This window comes from Ochlerotatus camptorhynchus, unplaced genomic scaffold, assembly GCF_037179485.1.
Source record: "Ochlerotatus camptorhynchus isolate MF236.1 unplaced genomic scaffold, CSIRO-AGI_Acam_v1.1 ptg000268l, whole genome shotgun sequence".
Lineage (NCBI taxonomy): Eukaryota > Metazoa > Arthropoda > Insecta > Diptera > Culicidae > Ochlerotatus > Ochlerotatus camptorhynchus.
In genome coordinates, this window is record NW_027040758.1 from 1111354 (window position 1) to 1129468 (window position 18115).

The following is an 18115-nucleotide window of genomic DNA, read 5'->3' on the forward strand; positions in this document are numbered from 1 at the left end:
AGCTAGAAAATTTATCTGGAGAGGGTCTAGGGGGGGCCTGTTGCATTTCTTTATTTTGCTAAACTACGATTAAATAAAAACTCGCGAAGATGCTATTCAATCAAATGGCGTCAAGGCAACTTATTGTTGGGTATTTTTTTGCTGTGACCAATAATATGACATTGAGTGAGGCTGACTATTATTTGAATGGTTAAACAAATATGATTATGTTTATTTCAAAACAATGATTGGGACCTCGCTTTTGGGATCTTACTGATTTTGAACAAGCAATGATCGTTTGTTCATGCTTTTTGTAAAGAAATCACATAGCGTCCGGATCTCGTAAATTTAGGCATCTCAAACTTAAGAAAATTCTCAGAGTTATGTAATTCCATGAATTTTGATACTAGCTCTTTTTTAGATTTTGAATATTCCACCATCAGTTAAATCTCAGACATAGGAACCAAAATTAAGTTCTAGAAGATTGAATTTTATAATTTTCTAAATGCTGGCTTTGAAACATGGTACAGTGTACAAGACATATGTCCATGCACAATTTTTAACATTCTGAATGTTAAAATAAAAATAGTTTTGAGATCCCAAACCATACAGAGTAAGCATAAATTCGTCGAATACAAATTTAAATAAAAGTCAACGAAATTAGATCAATTGTCATAGTTCTATAACTTATGCAACGTTTCCTGAACGTCAATAAACTCCCTAAAGATGTACAAATTTGTCCCAATTTCTACGAAGTTCTCTGAATTTATTCCATTTTCCATATTTATAACATCTCTCGTAATCCTACGAAGATCTCAGAACATCTTTGCACTTCTGGAAAGACACCTATCACCCCTATCAGGAAAGTTCCTTGTAATTTAACGAAGTTCTCAAAACCTCTAATAAGTTCATGGAGCTTTTTTGAAGTAAGATCTGTGACAAACTGCAAAGAAGCTCCCTAAACTGAAGCAAGGATCTTGAAGTTCTTAGAAGATTATTGAACTGTTTTTAGATCTTTTACAAAATTCCCTGAACTTTTTCAAAATTCCTTACACAGTTCCACAAAATGCTACGAAATTCTCAAAACATCTCCAATGATTGCTGTACTTCTACGTTTTTTGTTGATTTTCCACGAAGTTTCACGAACGAAATTTTTATAATTTGTACGTAATTTCCACAATTAATCCTAAATCCTAAACTATTGGATACCCTAGTGGCCCGAGGTAGACAACCCTTCCGTGAAGTAAGGGGTGTATTGGCAACACGTAATCTTCCCTACATGCAAGCGATCTACGAATTCCTTTGTTTGTCTGATGTTAGAGTCTGATGTGACCATCCCCTCCTTTCCAAACAACTTCCAGACATTGTGTCCCAGTCTTAATATCCCCCTGTTTCTGTGCTACTTGCCCCTGCCCAGCCAGGATTTGGTCAACCGTCCAAGAGTAGTATCTGAATGAGGCTTCAGAAACCAGTTTCCTACCTAGCTCCTTCCAATCGAAATTGTTACCCATTAACCACGAGTAATTGGTACCCAATACTAACCTAGAACTACTTCTATTTAAAATGTAAAAATCAAACATTACTGATTTTGGCTCCGCAAAGTGTCACACACGACTGAGCCTAGTAAATAAACGAACTAGTAAAAAAAAGTTTCTTGCTTCTATGATTTTTTCTAAAGGTCTAAGAAGTTCCCAGAATTTCTTCTAAGTTTCTTCAATTTCTACGATGTTTAATGAACTTCTTAGAAGTACTTGAAATTTAACAAAGGTCCCAGAAGTTGAAGAAAATACCCTGGGTTCATGGCTAATTTGTAGAACCAACAGACGTCTTATTATGTCAGCGATTAAATATCGATATAATATAATTTATCAAAACTGATTCTACTAGTCCAGAACATAAGAAAAGTAGTTAACTGAAAGGACTTTTAAAAAATCGTTGTTTTTTTTTTTTTTTTTTTTTTATTAATTTATTTGATAAGGCTCAACCGAATTAACTTTACAGAGCCGAGGATTCTTGGTCACTATACAATACATCTTAAAACTATAGTCAAAAGGTACAACACAATAAACACTTTATCTTCCGCTATCCAAAAAGCCTCCTCCATCAGAACTGGAGCCGCTTCCAGTAGTTTCATTGTATGGCAAATTGTTGTATGCCAACGAGGGTCAGAGCGCGTCCATTGCAGCAATGGACACAAAACGTGGTCAGCACTCACACACTCATCACGAAACGGTTGCTTTCCAAAGTCGACGACGCATCGACCGAAAGAACTGCTGATGAAGAACAATGAGGAGGACCACACAATGGTTGCTGTCGAGAAAACAGACGATCGCGTAACACACATCGAGAGTGGCCTGCTTTTGTCGACAGCCGAGTGAACACTGAAAAAAAAAAAATCGTTGTTTGTGGTCCAATTTTATTAGTCGCTGTTAAATAGTAACATTGAACATGACAAGCTTGACGAAATACCGGTGAATCAAAAACACCAAAAAGTCTGGGAGGGGGGGCTAGATAATTCTGGAGGGGGTCTGGCCCCCTTGGCACCCCCATTAGCTACGCCAATGATTAGATGATTACATTTCTCCAGTTCGAACGAAATATCCAACCTTCCTCTTGATGGAGCCGAATACGGACACGGAATCAGCGCATTTCTTCCATTTTGCCCGCATTTACTGGATGTCCTTGACTGCCCCGCCGCTTCATCGAAGTCGCTGCTTTCAAATTGCCCAGTATTTTTCGAATGGTCGAAATTCCAGGCAATTCGGAGGATTGATTAGCTTGGGGACAAAATCGATCTTTGTTGGCAGCATACCACTCCAGAACCACCTTGGAGACTGGAGATGACTTTGCCCCTATGCTTGCGGATGAACTGCAAAACACGTTTTTCAGGCATTCTTCGATGTAAACTTATACCCTGTTCACATTACAGCCTATATCACGTAATATAGGCTGTCTTGCAATGAGCACTCATACATAGGATTTCCAGTGAAAACTAGATGTATGAGTGCTCATTGTAAGACAGCGTATATCACGTGATATACTCTGTAATGTGAACGGGGTATTAGGATGTCATCGTCGCGGATGTGACGAATGGTTCCGTTTTCAGGCCACAACTGCAAATCGCTTGGCCTTCTTCGCGAACTTGTCGGCAAACACGAACTTGAATCTTCCCGGCACATCCCCACGTCCAGTCGCGATGTAAAACGTTTGACCGGGAAGCTGCTTGCTTAAAATCGAGTTTGACGTATGTTTCGTCATCGATCAAAGTGTGTTTCGTCAAAACATGGTGGTACAAGAGCCTTGCACGCTTTTTGGCCACGAAATTCTGCTTCATATGCCGGTTCGGAACTGGCTGGATGTTAACTGGCTTTGTATGACTGGTTTCCTTCCCTGGCAAGGATGTTCCACACCGTTTGAAAGTTGGCGTTGGATCGAAAGACCGGGTTTGGCTTTAACGCACCTCAACACCTTGCTGCGCAGCTGACGATCCGTGGTTCCAGCTTTTCGTAGGTCCGCTGATTCCTTTCCACACTCAGGGTTTCCTTGTAGGTTTTGAGCACTCGACAAACTGTTGTTTTTGGCATCTTCAGCACTTTAGCCAGCTTGGAACCGGACCACTCCGGATTTTCTTCTGTTTCTTCTTTAGAGTTCCATTTGACGTTATTTCTGAACGCGATCGACTACTTTGATCAAAATTGCACCAGTTGTTCTCTATAGAAGTGTAAACAAACCACTGTCAAAGATTTTCGATTCCCAACACTAGAGGCGTGCTAGCGCCACGATTATCTAGATAGATCTCCATACATTTCGAAAACTCGCAAAAGTAGCCCTAGCATTCTTGATTCGTGCACCTATGTCGCTCTTGGTACCGCCGTCTGACGCTATCTGGCTGCCAAGATATTGGGAACTTTCGACTTTCTCCACTGCTTGCCCCGGTACCGGTACCGGTACATCCAACGTTTTGGTCTTGTTGACGTTGATGGTGAGACCCGCCGCATAGGAGCGTTCGGCTAGGTCATTGAGCTTATTCTGCGTATCAGAGCACCTATCCCAAGTAGCATTTCTTGTTTTATTGCACTCTATTAGTGGTTATTGAGATCAATTTCATAAAACCGCCAATAAAATTAATAGCTCCAGCACAACCTTTTGATAACCGCTATAAGATCGTCATACAGCTTAGTGGACCACTCTTGATAAGGTTTATAAAGCATGTTTGAGAATCACAATAAAGCTGTCTTAAAACCTTTTGTCAGGAAGCCTCATACTCTACAAAAGGTTCTCATAGCCTCTATAAGAGTAATATTGTATCCAAGCAGTTTTATGACGCTTTGGTGAAAATCAGTTATAAAGCCAATTTAATTTGTATTGGCTTCAAAGCAACCGCCATAAATTAGCTTGTTGTTGTTCTGTTCTGCTGAAACCAAATGGAAATCTTTAGCGGTTAAAATAGGTTTGAGTGTTGGTGTCAAGATCACCATGCAATCAATTTTGTTTCATGGCGACATTAGTGAAAATCTTAAAGAAAATATATTACTTTTTAGAAGTTCCAAAACATATGCGCTTGAAATGTTATCGTGTATATTGAGATAATATGAGCGTTAAATAAATGCGCCTCCAAAATAATTCAAGTTAACAAAAAAGATTGTTTCAAAAATTAAATGAATTTGATGGAATCACCTTAATTTTACAGAAAATAGATCTCAATACATAAATTCATACCAATGCACACTGGAAATCATTTCGGATCTCTTCTTTAGCCATTATTTTATTGAAATTTATTGGATTTTATTCCAAGGCTAATGGCATTTTCATAATGACAATATGGCGACAGAAGACAGCAGGCAAGAAAAACACCAAGCGCAATTTCTTAAAATGTCTAATGCTTACATTGCACACTGGGTCAGGAATGCAACCTAGCGGAGCAAAATTAATAACTCCGAAACGAAGCATTTCCGCGACTTGGTGTCTTCGGCAAAATTTCTCATCATAATAAGGACCATCTATTGACATAAACAAATAGTTCAAAACTCTTCCGCAAAGATGGTGTCACAATCTAACTTCTTTCTCTGACGTTTTGGAAACTTGATGTCTTGGGCAAAGTTGTTTATCTTGACAAAATGAACAGGTCTTTCAAACACGTAAAATTTCCACAGTCTACTGGTTCCAAGTTATATGGAGTTAAAGAAAAAAATCTTGAAAATATGGTTTTTTTCTGTTTCGGTTTTTTTGCTTACAGCTTTATAATGTTATATTTTTCTCTTATGAAAATACATTAAATAAATAGCTTTTGTGAAGAAACATACTGGATTAAGCTTCAAATTTCAAAGACATTGTTGAAAAAACGAGAAAAAAAAACACAATTTTGACATTTTCAGCAAAAATTAAGCAATACTCGATAAACAAAATATCAAAATTTGAGAGAGGTATATTTTGGTGTTTTGTAGATTTCTTCATTTTAGTGGAACATGTTTTTTTTTTCTATAACTTTTTTTAATGCATTGAATTTGTGTTTCGAAGACTTCACGACTTTGTCAAAGTTGGTTATCTTGATAAAATAAACAACTTTTCTTAATACGTTAAAACTTCACAGCCTACTGTTTTCGAGTTATGTGAAATAACAGAAAAAAAATTGCTTCGTTTCGGAGTTATTAATTTTGCTCCGCTAGGTTGCATTCCTGGCCCAGTGTGCATGGGATGAAAGCAGAACAGAAAAGGATAATGCATGATTTTATTACGAGAACTATTTTTTTTACAAGAGCAATTCAAGCTGAACTTTGCATTAGGTCCTAAGTAACATTGATCGATTCTCTTCGTCGACTTTCTTTTTCGTTAATAACTTATTCACAGAACCGTTTCTTGATGTGTTTGTCGTATTGGATGCTAGATAAAAGCTTCTTTTATCGATTTATGTGCTGAAAATACCTGGGAATGTCTTTACATGACCGTGGGGATGCAAAGAGAAAGTTGACGAAGCGAATCTGTCAATATTACTTAGGACCTTATGCAATTTTCAGCTTGAATTAATTTTTTTATTTGAGGGCAAATGTATATTCCTATTCTACGGGTGCAACCGATGAATTTTAAAAACATTTAGAAAAGTTTTGAATGGTACATTAACCTTTATGAAAAGTTATGCGTGATTTCAACCTAGGACTGTCACCATTCCATGTATTTCGACCAAGATTCGACCGTGTCACCCCATGTATATGCGAGCGAGAACGGAAGAATCATGGAGATTGCTGACGTTTTTCTTACGCACACTACGTCGCTTATACGTATACACGAAATGTTTTCATGCTCATGCTAACAATTTTGTTGATTTTCTTTGCGCTCCGCTTGGAAGTAGGTACCGGAAAGTTTTTATTCTTTTCTATGTTGTAAAAATAAACCACCTATTTACATTTCTGACAAGTTGCAACTGAATGCTTATAATTGGTTTAAAATAACTGTTTCATGGCCAACTAGTTTTATTGCGCTTACTTATAAAGCAACGATAGGATTTATTTTTTGGTTTTATAAGGGCAATTTATATTACTTTTTTGTATACTTCAAAGCAATCATAAAACCTTTCATAAGTGAAAATAGCATAAGCATCAGTTGGTTTTTTAATTAGCTTTATAAGGGTTTTGTAGATAGCTATAAGAATGTTTCATGACTTGCATTGTATATGACCGTCATAAAGCTGTAGGTAATGGTTGCAGCTGCAATAAAACCTTTATAAATTTTGAATATAGCCAAGCAGCTCTAGATTTGTTACTTGGGATGTGCTAATAGCGCTATATCACTCCCCATGATCTCGTCGATTACGATGAGGAACAGTAGCGGTGATAGTATACATCCTTGTCTCACATTTGCGACTACCCGGCCAGGATCGGACAAGGCTCCGCTATGTAGGACTCTACATGTGAAAGCCTCGTCCTGCGCTTTGATGAGATTCGATGATTGCGTCTCAGGATGTCCAACAGATTTCCGTGATTGAGTCGGTCGAAAGCTTTTTCGTAGTCAATGAATACCAAATAGAGGAACTCTTGACATTCGTTGACCTGCTCCAGTGTGATGCGGAGCGTGACAATATGGTCCACACAAGATCTTCTGATCCACTTGATTTGCTCACCCATCTGGTTCTCTGCATACGACTTGAAATCTTCGAACGCTTCTAACACATATACTTTTGATTTCAGGAAATAGACGAACGCCTTCCTGCTAGCATCGTCGATGAACGTTAGGAAATATCGACGTCCTCCTATCGACGTTGTCTCCATCGGCCCAAAGAGATCAGAATGGATCAGCTCAAGCAAACGTTCAGTCCTGTGACCCTTCGCCTTAAACGGCTGTCGTTGCTGCTTGCCTTGGATACACGGCACACATTGAAAGGAATTTGTATCCTCAAACTCCATTCCAGTTACCATGGTTCTGAGTCTCCTTATGCAGCCAGCCGATAGGTGCCCCATCCGCTGATGCCATAGTTGGAAGCTGTTATGCCCTCGAGCCAAGTGAACTGAAGAACTTTTAGCTAACGCCAACTTGTAGAGTCCATCCGAATGCTGTCCGATCGCCACAACTTCGTTCGTAGTGCTGACAACTTTACAAGAGTCTTTGTCCAAGATGACCTGATACCCGTTCTGGCACATCCTGCTCACGGATAACAAATTTAACGCCAAATCTGGAACGCACAGAACATTACTAATGGTAATTTCACAAGACGCACCTCCAATGTCTGCTTCCAAATTAAAGGCGCCCTTGGCAACAACAGCAGCTGCACTGCCATTCGCAACGTTGATGCTTGCTGACACATCCTCTGCAGCCTTCAGATGGTCCTTGTTCCGGCACAGATGTGTTGTAGCTCCGGAATCAAAATCCAGTCAACAGCAGCATGGCCACTATGTTTCCCACTGGTTTCCTTCCTTTCACTGGCTTTATTCTGGCACTGCGATGCATAGTGTCCCAACTTCTTGCACCGAAAGCACTTCACGCTCGATGGATCAGTAGGTTTCTTCTGCTCCGTTTTTGTGTGGACCGCTCCATCTTCGCTTGGCTTCTTGCTGATCTTCACATCTTGCAAAATTTTTGCCTTGACAACGTCCGCCGCAAGCTTCTTACCCGACGACTCCAATCCCAGGATCATCGGTTCGTACTGCTGCGGTTGACCCTTCATCAGCAGACTCGCCAGCCAAGTATCGTCGACTTCGAAACCGACCTCCGGTAGCTGGTGACTTTTTGTAAAAAGTTCGTTCACGTACTCCTGCGTCGTTTGGCATATGATGTCCTCATCGCGTTCAGCGCCAACCAGCCGGATCCCCATAAGCCTTCTCAGCAGTCCAACTTTCCTGGTGGAACCACTGTGCTCGTACGTATTCCGCAGACTGTCCCAAGCCTCTTTCGCGGATTTTTCGGCGCGCTCCAGCCCCCCATAAAGCTTTGGATTGATTGCTTGAGCATATCGTGGACAAAGCTTGCTCGGAAACATCTTCACTAACCTCAGGATCGCCCTCATGCTCGTTCCTTGATCAGGATCATCTTCGTCACGAAGGACCAGGAGCTGAAGTTCTCCGCGCCGCGCAACTTTTTCTCGTCCACGCGAGCCTTCCTCCGAGCCTCCACCATCCATTTTCTTCAAAAATTTCTTGCTTCGAAAAAATTGGTAAAATTTTCTTCTTCACCAAACAGAGCTGTTTCTATAAAGGGTGATACGGTCAAAATTTGGTCAAGGGAAAACGAGTGTAAATCGGTGAAATCGTTTATTTAAAAAATCAAATTAAATTTCTTTTTCAAGTTCAATTAGTATAAAATTCAGGAAAAATATCCAGTTAGGCTTCCGCTTTTCCAAATCCGAATTGCCCGGCCTTACGCTTGACCCCTGCCATCAGATTTTGTACAGCCACCTTGTCCACCTTCTTCGCCGCAGAAAGCCAGTTTGCCTTGAACTGCTGCTCGCCCTTAGCAGTTTTTTTGGTCTTCTTTAGGTTCCGCTTGACAATAGCCCAGTATTTCTCAATTGGGCGGAGCTCTGGCGTGTTGGGAGGGTTCTTGTCCTTGGGAACCACCTGCACGTTGTTGGCGGCGTACCACTCCATGGCCTTTTTACCGTAATGGCAAGATGCCAAATCCGGCCAAAACAGTACGGAACAACCGTGTTTCTTCAGGAAAGGCAGCAGACGTTTATTCAAACACTCTTTCACGTAAATTTCTTGGTTGACAGTCCCGGAAGCTATGAAAATGCTGCTTTTCAAGCCACAGGTACAGATGGCTTGCCAAACCAGATATTTCTTTGCGAACTTTGACAGTTTCATGAGCTTGAAAACATCTGCTACCTTTCCCCTTCCTTTTGCCGTATAAAACTCCTGTCCCGGAAGCTGCTTGTAGTCGGCTTTGACGTAGGTTTCGTCGTCCATTACCACGCAGTCAAACTTCGTCAGCATCGTCGTGTACAGCCTCCGGGATCGCGCTTTGGCCGTCGTATTTTGTTTATCATCGCGATTTGGAGTCACTACCTTCTTGTAAGTCGATAGTCCGGCTCGTTTTTTGGCTCGATGCACGGTTGTAGACGATACACCCAGCTTATTTGCGGCATCTCGGAGAGAGAGGTTAGGGTTTCGCTTGAAACTACCGACAACTCTCTTTGTCGTCTCAGCGGCTTCCGGTTTTCGATTTCCCCCCGATCCAGACTTCCTGGCTGTCGACAAACGTTCCCCAAATACTTTAATTACATTTGTAACGGTTGATTTGGCAACTTTTAGCGATTTTGCCAACTTTGCGTGCGAGTAGCTCGGATTTTCGCGATGAGCGAGCAAAATTTTGATACGCTGCTCTTCTTGCTTGGACGGCATTTTGACAACTGAAGAGTGAATTCCAAAATCAAAATAGGAGCAACATTCTACACACACACACCTTCAAAATGAGGGGTGTTCAGGTTTTTTAAATGCAAAATTGAAAGAAATACGTCAAGTTGATATTGACCAAATTTTGACCGTATCACCCTTTAGCAAATGTCTGGGCCCATAACCTAATAACCTATCATGGCATGCTACAGCTTGTAGCTAATTCATCGGTTACCTCTCCATCAATATTGATGCCCAAACAGCTCTTTGAATTTTCATGGATAGTCAAACAAATCACGGTGTATTGTTTTTTTGTCAGTACTGGTCTGCTAAATCAAATGTTCCATTTGGTAAGTCTCCTCCGAAATAACGAGATTAATCCCAAACTATATTTGCGAATAATTTTCGTCTAACAAAGGTTGTTTATTAATTTATTTGATAAGGCTCAATCGACTTAGCTTAACAGAGCCGAGGATTCTTGGTTACTAAACAATACATCTTAAAACTATAGTCAATACGTACAACACAATAAACACTTTATCTTCCGCTTTCAAAAAAGCCTCCTCCATCAGAACGGGAGCCACTTCCAGTGGTTTCATTGTATGGCAGTAACGCCAACGGGGGTCAGAGCGCTTCCATTGCAGCAATGGACGCAATACGTGGTCAGCACTCACACACTCATCACGAAACGGTTGCTTTCCAAAGTCGACGACGGATCGTCCGAAAGAACTGCTGATGAATAACAATGAAGAGGACCACACAATGGTTGCTGCCGAGAAAACAGACGATCGCGTGGCACACATCGAGAGTGGCCTGCTTTTGTCGACAGCCGAGTGAACACTCAACCTCGAACAAAGGTGAAACATATCAATATGGCAATATAGTTTATATACTAGCATAGAACCTAGTCCAACATAAATAGTCCACTACATGATGGATCTTGTCCAGCTAAACAACTTTGCCCAAGGTAGGATCCTTAAGCTCGATAAAGGGCATCAGATAAATCAAAATCAATATTTTACCCAAATGTTATTAAGCTGACATTACACTGTGTGACAAAACGCCAAATATTTGCTTCGTTAACTTTTGCCAAATAATGCAATTTGGCAAAGTTGTTTGTCAATGCTTTTACACTATGGTAACATTTCGCAAATATTTGAGCAAACATTATTTGGCCATACATGAAATAAGGTGTTTTGACCAACGGTCAACAAATATATTTGACATGTCATCACATTGTTTGCAACTGTTTGTATTGATATATTAAGTTGTCTCTTTGTCATTAGTTCGCAGCTAAAGTCTGATTGTTGTTGTTTTGCTGTGAATTTGAAATCGAAGAAAAAATAACCAGGATGAATTATTCTGAGTTTGCTACAGTTATGGCAGCATATCTGTTGCTGGAGGGGAACGAATCGAAAAAAAAGTGCGTAGTGTTTGGGTCCAGGAGTGGGTGAAGAAACGGCAAACTGAAGGATGTTATGCAACCCTTTTGAATGAGTTGAGGAGCGATCATCCAAATTTGTTCCAAAACTTCGTGAGAATGACGGCTGCTGATTTTGACTATTTGTTAGATTTCGTAGCTCCGCATATTCAAAAACATGACACGTATATGCGGAAAGCGATTACAGCCGGAAAAAGGCTGGCTATGACTTTGCGGTACATGGCTACCGGCGAAAGCTTCATGTTGCTCCAGTCCTTTTTTCGCATCCCACAGCCATCTATTTCAAAAATCATACCCGAAGTCCTGGATGCCATCTGTCTGGTTTTGAATTAAAATTTCTTAAAGGTAGGTAGCATCAGAAGGATTTTCCAAAAAGTAGTGAAAATTTGAAATAAAGAATCCCACCCTGGGTGAAATTGGACCATATTTTGATAGCTTGAATACCATCCGGAAATCATTCTGTTTACTGTAGTTACTGTATTGTCAGTACACATATAAAAATCTAAATTAAAATACCTTCAATATTACGTACCAAGATGAAAAATAACTTGCTTGGTTGAGGAGTAATATCTTCTTAAAGATAATATATCTAAAAATCTCAAAAATCCAGGGTTGTAGCCCAGATGGATCCAGGCACTTAAGAGCAAAACCAAAACAGTCGTTTGTTCAGAATGTCAAAATAAGCGTTTTGGCAAAGTTTGGTTCAAATCGGTGACATTGACCACAGGTGGTGTATACACTTGAGCTGGAATGACCAACATGTATACTAGCGCCACGTAGTGAAAAAAAATCTGAACTACTGTACACCAACGAAAAGATCTTAACTTCCTGAACAACTTTGTCTTAGACAGTAACTTTCTATGTGGTCATTCGTTGCTTGTGTGTCGAGCGAGACGGTTGCTTTCTTTAGTGCTCTGCGCAGTGAATATCACGCTAGATTTGGTCACGGATGATCTATGGAATAGGACGGTTTTGGTAGAGTTCTGAGTGCGGATCGGTATTAAAGAAGTGGTGGACACAGTTAATTTCGGTTGCCGGAGGATTCTGGGAGGTTGGAGCAGGAGTGGCGGTTGTTGCGTTTTCGGTTTTGTGTAGTGTTTTCGACTTCGGTTATTGGTTTAGTTGAGGGAATTTGGACAAAATTGGCGTGATTCTGGAGTGGCGGCGGGGGAGGTGGCCCCGGTGTGAGGGTCTTGTTTCGGTGGTGGTGGTTTGGGGAGGGTATCGTGTTGCTGGGGATGTGGGAAACGGGTCAAAAAAGGTTTTTTTTTTTCACGCATATCGGTTGTGGTATAAAACGTGTTCGGTCAAGTTTTGGGTTGTGGGTGAGTGAGAAAACGAATAAAACCTCGAGTTTGAAGAGTGAGCGGGAAAAAATAGTAGTACAATTATAACAGAGTGGTTGGAGATCCCAGTTGTGCTCTCCTAGGAGAAGTGTGAAATCGGATTATGAATTGGTAGTGAGAGAAAAGTGGCCAAGTATGAGTACTGAATTGGGGGTAGACGGAGGGTCAAAGACAGTTTTTGAGAAAATCGGTGTTGGTCAGGATCTGTTGGAAGCGGCTGAAGAGTGACTGAGTCACAAATAAAGGGATATCAGGAAGAGTTATCGTAGCCATCATCAGTGTAGCAGGAACTCTGTACACCGAAGTGTTTTGTTTTCAGTTGCTTATTGAGGGGAAAGCAGAGCTTGGTGGTAGTGGTGGGAGTGAGCATCGTGGAAAGGGAAAGTAAGGTGGCTTTGAAGAAGGATCGTTTCACACAGGACGGTGGTAGTTTGATTAGCGCTTGGTCGTGGCGTAGCATAAGGATAACAGCAATTTTCAGTAAAACAGTGTATTTTGGTCCGGAGTAGTGCAGTATTTTGGTTTGCAGAGGTTTGATGAATGGGTGAATGTGAATGAAATGTTTTGAGACGAAGAAGTTGAAGAATGGAACAGATGTAAATTGAAGTGAAATTGAAACTATCAACATAATCATCATCATTTGGAGTGGTGTGAATTTGCCAAGGAGGAAAATAAATCGGAACTGACGGTGAAGATCCATAAGATTTGACATAGCTGATGAAATCTGCGTTTATATAAGCGGTATAAATGAAAGTCAAGTTTTAACGATTGATTTGCAAATTACTGGTGAATAACAACAACAGATTGGCTTAAATAAGGTTGGGAGCGAGGTCGACTAAGATAGTAAGTTTCAACGACTAACGGGTAAGTGAGAAAAAAAAATTTAATTAAAAATGGCATTACAAAATAGTAAAGTTGCAAATAACACGATTTCATATTCAGTACTGTCCTTTTACAATTATCCATTGATACGTTCGATAATGGATCAGATTAGACCATCAGGGTCAGCTGTGGAGGTGGACGAGTTTATTATGAACATGGTTGGATACATTGAGGACAATAGAGTAATTTTTAATGAATTGTGGGGGTTTAATACTCAGAAGAACATTGAGCTATTAAAGAAGGGAGAAAGAGATATCGAAATGGAGATTTGTCAAGTCGTGGCAATCATGTTTGGGAAATGTGTTAAGGTTTTCAATGGATATGGAGATATTGTCATTATTAATGAGGGTCGGAGGGATCTTCATCAAGGGTCAGATATAAATATTAGAGTAGACACTGCAGAAGAGGGGACACTTACTTTTGGTAGTGTTATACACATGGGTACGTTAGAAGTGAGCAGCAATAAAGAAAAGGAAGAAGTCAGCGGAAACGCAATTGGTGGGAAAGTTAAGGAACCCATTGAGCGATTTGAGGAAAAACGAGATGATAGGCTTAAAATAATATCATTAATTCGGAAGAGATTCAAACAGGATTCACTAGAAGAGGCGGTTATGCACCAGCTGTATTGGATTGAGGAAAACGAAAACTATATCAAGATAAAGATAGACGAATTGAAGAAGTATAAAGAGAAGAAGAGCAATGCAATAGAAGGAAGTTCAGTTGACTGGCAGGAGATTGCAGATATTATTGGGATTAATATTAAAATTTTGAAGAATGAAGTGAGAGATGAATATGTTGAGGTGAACAGTACGGGGCCAGTAAAATCTATAATTTTGTGGATGGAACATGGCACCTTAGAATCATTTGGTAGCGTTTTAGCAAGTGTAGATATTTCTATCGGTCAAGAAATGAGATTCAATGCAGAAAGAACAAAGGAAGGTGATAATTCTTTGGAGGTAAAGAGGACTAAAAGCAGGAAGGAAATAAGTCAGGTGAAGGACAATAAAAGAGTGAACTCGGATAAATTTTACTACGTGAGGGAATTCAATTCTAGCAATTTGTTGAAGGTTAAAAGGATTCAAGGGGATGGAAATTGTTTGATAAGAGCGGTAATTGATCAACTAACTAAGAGTGATAACATATCAATGTCAGACATTACAGGTCTACGAGATAGGGTTGCTGATTATATGGAGGAACATAGAGAGAGATTTGAGCCGTACTTGTTAGAGAGTCTGGAAGTTGATGGATTTGTTAATTTTTTGAAGAAAGTCAGAAAAGTAGGGGTATGGCTTGGACATGAAGCATTGGTTGCAATTTCGGAAATATTTGATAAGGGTATTGAGATATACCAAGAAGATGCATCAACTATCAGATTGGGAAGGAGTAATCCGAATGAGGATGATATGTTAAGAGTATTGTATACAGGAGAGCAAGCTAAAAATCATTATGAAAGTATAATTGAGATTATTAAGCCTGCTATAGAGTCAAATGAACTAAGTGCAACGGAAAAGGAAGTGAAATTCAAGGATGACATAGTTGAGAACTCAGAGATCGAAGATAGTAGCAAAGTATTATACGGTAAAATTGGTGAGAAGGAAGTGGAAGGTATTGAGACAAGGAAAAAGCAACATAAAAAAAGAAGATTGTTATGCAAAGTCAAGTAAAAGTTGTAAACGAGGATTTAGAGAATGGTGATATTAATAACAGCAACAGTATGTCAGTTGAAAAAGAGGCAACTAAAGAAAGGTTTGTGAGAATTGGAACGTTGAATGTAAGGGGATGTATGAAACAAGAAAAACGAAACAAAATTAATGATGTTTTGAAATTTCATAACATTGAGATAGCAGCCCTTCAGGAGGTAAATGCAGTAGGGAGCACAATAGAAACGAAGGACTATAGATGGCAAGTAATAGGGTGTGCAAATAATAAGCAAAGAGGATTGGCATTTTTAATACGTAAAGGAGTAAAGGTAACATTGGGGGAAATAAGGAAACTAGGGAAGTCAGCCATTTCTACTACAGTCAAAGTTGGTTCAAAAATCCAACTTATTTTAGTAAACGTCCATAGACCGAATAAGAAAGCGTATAATTTTTTCTCTAATTTGAGTGCTAAAATAGATAAAGATCACATGAAATGTAAAATGATTTTGTTAGGGAATTGCAATGCGCAGGTAGGGAAAGATTCTCTTGAAGTTGGTGATGAGAAGTTTGTAGGAAAGAAATTAGGTTTCGAGGAATGTAATCAGAATGGAGAAGAATTTAAAATATTTTTGCAGATTCATCAGTTACAAAATATATCATCTAGGATTGGAGTGAACACAGAAGTAACGTGGAGGAGCGGTAATAGAAAAAGTCAGATTGATCATGTGGTAAAGCCGATTTCAAACAGCAATAAAATCAGGTTTATAAAAGGTTTCTGGACAACGGTGAATACTGATCATAAGCTCATTCTTATGGATGTTGTGCTTAAGGATGTACAAGTCGTGAAAACTAAGCAAAGAGGTTGTAAATGGTTGGATGCGAGTGCACTTAAATACGACGTGGTTAAGAAAAAGTACCAGAAAGAGCTTGAATCGGGTCGAATTAAAGAGATATTAGAGAATAGAAATCTGGATGACTTTTACACTCTTGTTGCAAAAAATATGAAGAAAGCAGCTTCAGAGGCGCTGAAAATTTCAAAAGTACCATTAACTCCTAAAAGAAAAAACGCGTTGAATAGATTAAATAAAGCGTTGTCTTTGTATAATAAGAGGCCATACATGAAACCGTACAAATGGAGAGTGAATTATAGAAAAGAAGAGTTTCAAGCAGCGGTCAGACAACATGAGGAAAAGGCTATCAAAAATTTCTATCAAAATCTGAACGATTTTGATGTTGCGGTGAGGATCAGGAAATCATATACTTTCTTGAAAAGTTATTTAAAGAAGAAAGCTTTCAAGAGAATCCACATACCAACCAAGTTATGGAACGAGGTGTTGAAGCAAAGTGCGGGACCGGAGATTTCGTTCGTGGATAAGCAGGACATGTGCCCGATTACGGAACCACCGACGGAAGATGAAATGTGGAGAATTGTACATTTTTCTTGCAATGGAAAGTCACCAGGTGCTGACGGAGTTAGAATGGAATTTCTTAAATATGCTGATGAAGAGACGTTTGGACTTGGTGCAATTTTGGAGAAGAATATGGTTGGAAAACAAAATGCCTAAGGATATGACCACATCAATACAGGTGCCAATACCTAAAATAAGGAACCCCAAAACAGTTGATGATTTTCGCAGAATAAGTTTATGTAATGTTGTCTATAAACCATATGCTAAATGGTTAAGGAATAGGCTTAGGAATTTTACTGGTGATCCAGATCTGCATCAAGCTGCATTTACGGAAGGACGTTCGACAGATGATCAAATTTTTTTTGACAAGAAGGTTGATGGAAGAATTTTGGAATGCAGGAGAAACGTTGTTTGTGGCGTCACTGGACATTAAGAAAGCATTAATTAATTAATTTAGCTTTATTTAGGAGGCTTTCAGCCTTAGGCTGGTTCGCCTCCGATACTTTAAGAAAGCATTCGACAATGTTAAACTGGATAAGTTGAAGGAAATTCTATTGGAGCTGGAAGTGCCAGCGCATATTATTGACAGAGTTATACTGTGTGTTAAAGAGGATAGTACTAAGGTTAAATGGCAGAATCAGTTCTCAGATGAAATCAAACTAGGAAAGGATGTAAAGCAAGGATGCCCTTTGTCACCATTCCTTTTTAATTTAGTGATTCAAAGTGTATTGAAGAAAGTAGATATGAAAGTGCCACATATGAGATTGATTGAGATTGGATCTCTCATATTACTACTGTACTACTATATACTGGCATTTGCTTACGACCTTCTTATAATAGCCGACGATGAACAAGATCTGGAAAAGATTATAACGGCTTTGGAGGAATGCTTGGCAGAGGTGGGTTTAGAAATCAACACCAAAAAAAGTCAGATATTAATCAGGATACCGAATGCCACGAGAAGTGCACCGAAGACGATAAAATTGAATGGAAAGGATTATGATACATGCGAGTCAATGAAATATCTCGGAGTGAATCTTACAAACACACTAAATCGTCCAGCAACAATTAGACAGAGATGTGTCAACGCAATGAAGTCAGCCAAATCGATTGTTCAATTTTGTAAAACCTTTAATCCGTCATGGGAAATCGGGAGACTAATTAACAATACAGTCATTTCTCCGGCAATTCAATATGGAACAAAAGTATCCACACTCACTAAGAGAAGCAGATTGCAATTAGCGAATTACGAAAAACTCATTGTGAAGGATATTTGGAATAATTGTAGAAAGGAAAATAGAAAGTTGAATGTTAGGAAAGAGTTAGCAGGAAAAACAATTAATAGAAGAATCAGGGTGGGCAGAATTTCTTATTATGGTCATATCATCAGGAGAAAGCAATTACATCCTCTTAAACTGGCATATAAATTTAAATTTGAATGGAAAAAAGAGGGCAGACCTAGTTTTACGTGGAAAGATTCACTGAAGCAAGACTTTTCAAGATATGAAGGGATGAATGAAAGAGATTGGAAGTTACTAGCCAGTGATAGGGAAAAACTGAAGAAAAAAGCAGAGGAAATATATAAAGAAAGTGGAAGTGA